Raw genomic sequence first — 7,365 nt, forward strand, 5'->3', positions numbered from 1 at the left:
CCCTTGAACTATGTCTACATGGCGTCTCCCTTAAAAACCTACTGTATGAATTGTCAGCATGCCCCAACCTGCAGACTATTCATCCATTTATTCACTCATTCTAGGAACATATTTTGAGTGCCTACTATGTAGCCAGCATTGTTCAAGACTCTAGATATAAGGAAGTAAACAACAGAAAGTGTACTTTCTGCTTTCATCAAACTCACATTCTAATGGGGAGAGAGAGATAATGAAAAAGTAAACATGTAATACAACCGCTATTATGAAATGTCTAGGGCCGAAGCAGAAAGACCAACACTGTAAACCCAATCATTTCTTCCCTACTGGAAGTGCCTTGTCTCCTGAGACCATCTCATTCTCCTTTCTTTTTTTTTTTTTAATTTTTTTTTCAACGTTTATTTATTTTTGGGACAGAGAGAGACAGAGCATGAACGGGGGAGGGGCAGAGAGAGAGGGAGACACAGAATCGGAAACAGGCTCCAGGCTCTGAGCCATCAGCCCAGAGCCTGACGCGGGGCTCGAACTCACGGACTGCGAGATCATGACCTGGCTGAAGTCGGACGCTTAACCGACTGCGCCACCCAGGCGCCCCTCATTCTCCTTTCTGCTCCTCATCATGACACTGTGTGTATTGCTTGAACTTGAGTTTGTAATGAAAATAATATTTTACACAAAATCCTTAAACTTTCTGTTTCAGTTGCCTCCTCTGAAAAAGAAATTCTCAATGCTTATTTACATGTTATTAGGGAGATAAAATGAGATGTCTATAGAGTACTGGTATTTTACACTGGCAACAGAGAAGCTCTATCAGATGCCATTGTTGTTGTTTTTAACAAACATTTTTTTTAAGTCCTGTAATACTCAACTCATAGGAATATTCCTTTTAAAGACTATTTCGAAAATTTTTAATAGATTCAGTAAAATATCATTATTCTGGGCCACCTGTGGAGAGGTGGAAATAGACTTATTATATCAAACTGGACGTTTTTATGGTGTTCATTAAAATCGGGTTATGCTCAGAAAATATTTAAACATTTCCAACAGATTTGCAGACAAAAAGGAATTAAAACATTATTTTTTGAATGAGCTATTTAAAAATAATAATAACCATGTTCAGGAATAGCTATAGATACTAACGCAAATAACTATAGAAAAGCCATCAACCCAACTCAAGGGGTTATTTATGATGAAAGAGACCCTACAAATCTTTTGATCTCACCCTTTATTTTACAAATGAGATCCATAAAGGAGAAGTGACTTTCGGAATATCCCACAAAGAGTTGGCAGAGCAGGCACCAAGCTTTGACTTCTAGCAGTCCCCTTCAAAGAAAAGCAAAAACAGCCCTGCTTTTTCTTCCTTCTGACTAGAAAGGAATCTGTTGCCTCACAAAGCAAAATTATTTCAGTCCACCACACTCAAAGACTTTTCTGAAGTACGTGCATATATACTTCCATAGTTTCTGCCTTTGGGTAAACATATGACATTAAAGAGGGACTTTCTGTTAAGACCCAAGTGGTCTGTTTGGGCGTTTAAAGGTTTCCTTGAACTTTTATTCTTACAAGGGAGCATGGTGAACACTTTTCCAGGCCCACCCTTTATGCAGCAATCCAACACATGTTAATCAACTCTCAACACTCTGTATTATGCAGCACTCCTAGAGACTGCCTCTCCAAAAGAGCAGAAAATGAGCACTACAGGACATAGGCCTTTTTTTTCCACATAATAAAGTCTCAAGAAGGAGCAGAGAAGCAAATGGAGTTTAATATAAACACTGAATCACAGATGAAAGAATCCAATCAAATGCTGACAAAAGAAAAAACATCAGAACAGGGTAGGCAAGCAACAACCTGCACAAAACCCCATAACCACCCTGACAACCAAGCTTTCACACCTACTCTGGGGAAATTCAACACCCCATTAGAGGGGCTGAAGCAGACTTCCCGAAGGAAAACTCTATATAAGCAGTAAAGAGAAGTTGATGAGACATTTTCAGAATCATCGTTGTACACATGACACCCAAGGTGTTTACACTCCTTTCTCTTCTAAGTTCTTTGGGGGATTTATAATGAGGAAATATGAGAAATCAAAAAAGTAATAAGCCTCACTCCCATATAGCTGTGAGGAGAATAAAATAAGGCCACTTCATAAAATTTCTCCTTCGTAATATTTCCCTTTCAAAAATGCCAAAGAACTTCTTCAAATACAGTATTTTGGGAAAGGTTAACTTGCATTTCTGTTGCTTTGAATGAAATTAAAGTTGTTTTATGCTAACAATATTAGTAATAATTATAAGCTAAAATAAATAATACTAGTAATGACAATATTTGCAATCAGACACTGTCAGCATCTTCCTCTGCACCACCCAGTCCTGGCCACCACCATTAGCCTCATTTTCTGAATGAGAATCTTCTGTGCCCTCCCTGGTTCCAAAACCTGCCCTGCTAACTGAGTGAACTTTTAAATGAAAATCAGAGTACGTCTTTTCTGTTTATCCTCTACAATGGCTCCTTCCACTCAGAAGAAAACCCAACATTTCCCCCTTGCGTAGGCCTACCCTGACTGATCTGCCCCCTGCCAGTCTCTCTGACCCCATCTTTCTTCTATTGCTTACCAGTCTCCTGCCACGTTGGCGTTTCACTGTTTTTCACACCTGCCAAGCTTCCTCTCATCTCACGGCCTTTACCCTTGTTATTACCTCTGCCTAGAACACATTTCCTCCCTGGCTTTGTGTTGCTCTCTCATTCTCCCTATTCCAGTCTCTACATGCATGTCGCCTTCTCTTAAAGGCCATCCTTCCTCACCCTCTCCAAAACCACCAGCAAGGCCTCCAGTCTATCTCCTCGACCTTATCATCTCATCTAGGACTTCCATCTCCAATGCACTTATCACTGTCTAATATTAGACTATGCATGCACTTATTTATCATGTGTTGTCCTTCATTCTAAGATAGGCAGCAAGCAGCAGGGACTTGTCTTATTCAAAACCATCTCTCTAAAGTCCAGAATAATGCCTGACACCTAACAGACACTCTATAAATAGTTACAAAATGAATCAATGAACAATAATAAAAATTTAGCAAGTATCTACTATGTGCTGATACTTTATTTATATTACCTCTAATCCTAAACACAAGAAACTCTGCCAGATAAAGAGTGTTTCCATTTTCTTATCTAAAGAGAAAAGAGTTCAGGGGCGCCTGGGTGGCGCAGTCGGTTAGGCATCCGACTTCAGCCAGGTCACGATCTTGCAGTCCGTGAGTTCGAGCCCCGCGTCAGGCTCTGGGCTGATGGCTCAGAACCTGGAGCCGGTTTCCGATTCTGTGTCTCCTTCTCTCTCTGCCCCTCCCCCGTTCATGCTCTGTCTCTCTCTGTCCCAAAAATGAATAAACGTTGAAAAAAAAAAAAAGAGAAAAGAGTTCAGAGAGCTTGAGTAACCTTCCCAAAGTCACGCAAATAACAAATGCCTGAGCCAGGATTTAAATCCAGATCTCCCTGATTCGAAGGTCTATTTTCTTTCCATTATACAACACAATGCTTTGAAGATACCAAGAAAGTTAATACTAATAATAGCAAATATTTATAAGGTACTTACCAAGTGCCAAACACTGTTGTAAGTACTTTATATGTATCAGCTCACTTAAAGCTCACGACAACCCAATGATATTGGTACTTTTATCTCATCCCACAGATAAGGAAGCTGGAGCTCAGAGAGATTAAATTTGTTTGCCCAGGATAACACAGGCAGTCAGTGGAAGAATTGAGATTCAATCCTAGCCCATCCAGATTTAGAATCTGTGCTTCTAACTTCTATGCTATAAAGTGAGAGAAGATGTTTCCTTTGTATTATTTCTAAGGCAAAACATTTGAGGCACAAAATGGTGTTAATATCTCCATAAAGGTCACACCGAGACAACTCTGCAACAGTACATCTGCCCACCAGTGTCCAAGACCCTGAGTACACACAACAGCTGAGGACTGCTTAGAAAAGGCACGATCAGGACGCCTGGGTGGCTCAGTCATTAAGCATTCGTCTTCAGCTCAGGTCATGACCTTACACTTTGTGAGTTCGAGCCCCATGTTGGGCTCTGTGTTGACAGTATGGAGGCTGGAGCCTGCTTCGAGTTCTGTGTCTCCCTCTCTCTCTGCCCCTCCCCCATTCACACTCTGTCTCTCTCTCTCTCTCTCAAAAATAAACATTAAAAGAAGAAAGAAAGAGAAGTAAACACATGGTCCTCTATACTGGGAGCCAATAATAAATAAAAAAATAATACCCTGTAGAGCATTTCAATGTATAGTTTACATAGCACCTTAGCATAAACTCCCTTAATTGATTTTTGGAAAGGTATTCATTTTAAATAAAATTGCCATTCCAACCAACCTACTTTTTACCAAAGTGCCTTGAACTAAATTTGTGCCAGATGACTAGTAGCTGGATTCCAAGCCCATTTTCCAAGTGAGGAAATTGAAGGTCATGGAAGTTAGTGGAAAAACATCAAATATGTCTTTAGGAAATAAAACTAAATTATTGGTTCCAAAGCAATCCATAAATAGCTTTGCCCAATGGCAGTATCATAGCCAATGAGGTTTATCTGAGGTGTGAATATTGCTAATTGACACCAAAGCAATCCATAACTGAGGTAGAAAAGTTTGCAGAGAAAAGCTAACACATTTGCCCTGAGGCTGTTACCTTTAGAAGGTCTTGTTTTTAAGACTGGACTTTGACTGGCATCTGGAAACTTAGTTTTTAAAATACTCACTAATTGGTAAGGTCTGACTGCTGTGCCAGCTTGCCAAGACTGTTTACAAAAAGTTTTGTTTTCATCTTTTTATGGTCAGAACCTTCTTTAGAATCTTACAGTCTGGACTTTGGTTGGCCTGGGTGCCTCTGTGATCAACTTCTAGGGAAAACCATGAATGAATCACTAACAGCCTTCCCTGGACAGGTGTTGATGTATTTTTACTGCAGGAGAGTATGACGTGTGTGACCGACCCCTCATGGAAGGCAAAGGGCACAAGAAGCCAGTCCAGGGATTTCTCCAGACTCTGCCTGATGTGATTTTTCAGATGCGTTTTTACTGATATAGCTGTACATCCTTACTATGCTGCTGTAATAAATCTTAACTATGAGTATGATGCTGAAATCTGTGAATCCTAGCAAATCACCAAATATGTGGGTGGTCTTGGAGGTCCACAAAACAGAAAGGCAATAGAAGAATAATAGAGACAAGGGAGAATGGAGGCATCTCTGGGGATAGACCTGAAAGCCAAGAGATTCAATGGGGTTACACACCTTGTAACTACCCCCAAAGTAGAAAACCAACACCCATGACCATGGAATTCACTCATGCAATTCCTCTAATAAAGAAGTGTTATTACAATAGTCTCCTCCTAGTCATGGTTTCACTATCCCACAGTTTCAGTTACCCATGGTCAGCTGTGGTCCAGAAAGAGATGACCCTCCTTTTTTTTTAAATTTTTTAAATTTATGTATAGTTGATACACAATGATGTAACATTAGCTTCAGGTGTAAAACATAGTGATTCAAAAACTCTATTTGTTATGCTATGCTCACCACAAGTGCAGCTGCTCTATCTTTTATTGGGAGTCTTTAGGCAGGGAGGGAAGAAAGGACACATATTTGTTTGTGCCAACATCACTACCCATTTTTAGGACATAAAGATCAGCCCTGTTTGCAGAGCCAGATCTTTCCCTCCTCCCTCTCCAAAGTATCTGCATCAGGGATGTGACTTGGTGAGAAGAGTAAGGAGGAAAGAGGAAAGGCCAAATTTCTGAACAATCTTCTTACCTGTGTTATTAAAACGGCTGCAGAGCAGACACACAGGATGATGTTGAACCTTTGGTCTCATTTGTGAAAACGTGTGCAATTTTTTCCCCACGCTACACTACCTACAAATCACCAAATTACAAATTAACCCTTTGTGATCCTTGGTGTAATGAGCCATTTCTTTGGGGCTTTCTCTTTCTGGGAATTGGGAGGGAAAGAAGCAAGTTATCATTCTGCTCTTCATTAGTATTTCGGTCCCAACATGCAAATACAATTTTCTATGTAACTTTTTTGTGGTACCTACTAAAATGAATATTTAAATTAGATAAGTTATATGAAAAAAAGAAGGAAAATACCATGTCTAAGTAAAAAAACAAATCTCATCCCCAAATCCAACAATGCTATTACAATATCATTGACTATATTCCCCATGGCGTACCTTTTGTCCCCATGACTTATTCATTCATAAATGGAAGCCCGCATCTCCCACTCCTCTTCCCTCATTTTGTTTATCCCTCCATCCCTTTGCCTCTGGCAATTATCATTTTGTTCTCTATTTATGGTTCTGATTCTGCTTTTCACTTATTCGTTTCTTTTAGATTCATGTATGAGTGAAAGCATATGGTATATCTCTTTCTCTGGCTGACTTATTTCACTTAGCATTATACCCTTTAAGTCCATCCATGTTGTCATAAATGACATAATCTCATCCTTTTTTATAGCCATGTAATTTTCCATTATAATATATATCACATCTTCCTTATCCATTTGTCTATCAAGGGACACTTAGGTTGCTTCCATATTTTGGCCATTGTATGCAATAAACATAGGAGTGCATATAGCTTTTCAATTAGTATTTTTATTTTCTTGGAGTAAATACCCAGTGGAGTTACTGGAGTTACTGGATCATATGGTTTTCCTATTTTTAATTTTTTGAGAAACCTCCATCCGTGTTCCACAGCTGCTACACCAGTTTGCAGTCCCACCAAACGTGCATAAGACTTCCTTTTTCTCCATATCCTGCCAACACTTGTTATGTGGTTTTGATTTTAACCATTCTGATAGGTGTAAGGTGACTTCTCATTGTGATTTTAATTTGCATTTCCCTGATTGTTAGTGGTATTGAGCATCTTTTCGTGTTTCTCTGTTGGTCAGCAGATGATCTTCTAAGGTATCATCAGAAGACCAATGGTAGCCTAACACTGTACCCCAATGCCTACATCATTCACCTCACTTCATCTCATCATGTAGGCATTTTGTCATCTCACATCATCACCGGAATAAGGGTGAGTACAATACAATAATATATTTGGGGGAGAACCCACATTCACATAACTTTTATTATAATATATTTTTATAATTGTTCAATTTTATTATTAGTTGTCATTAATTTCTTACTGTGCCTAATTTATAAATTAAATTTTATCAAAGATACATATGTATAGAAAAAGCCATAATATAATAGGGTTCAGTTCTATCCACTTTCAGGTACCCACTGGGGGTCTTGCAATGTAATCCCCAAGGAAAAGGGGGACTAGTGAATCTACTCACAATCAGTTAAAAGGAGGAGAGGAGGCTCC

General features: G+C 39.3%; 1 pseudogene; it reads left to right on the plus strand.

Annotated features, from left to right (window-relative positions):
• Positions 1-4,549: 4,549 nt before the first annotated feature.
• Positions 4,550-4,711, plus strand: LOC122492576 (annotated as a pseudogene).
• The last annotated feature ends 2,654 nt before the right edge of the window (positions 4,712-7,365 follow it).

Source organism: Prionailurus bengalensis, chromosome C2 (genome assembly GCF_016509475.1).
Source record: "Prionailurus bengalensis isolate Pbe53 chromosome C2, Fcat_Pben_1.1_paternal_pri, whole genome shotgun sequence".
In the NCBI taxonomy this organism is placed as follows: Eukaryota; Metazoa; Chordata; class Mammalia; order Carnivora; family Felidae; genus Prionailurus; species Prionailurus bengalensis.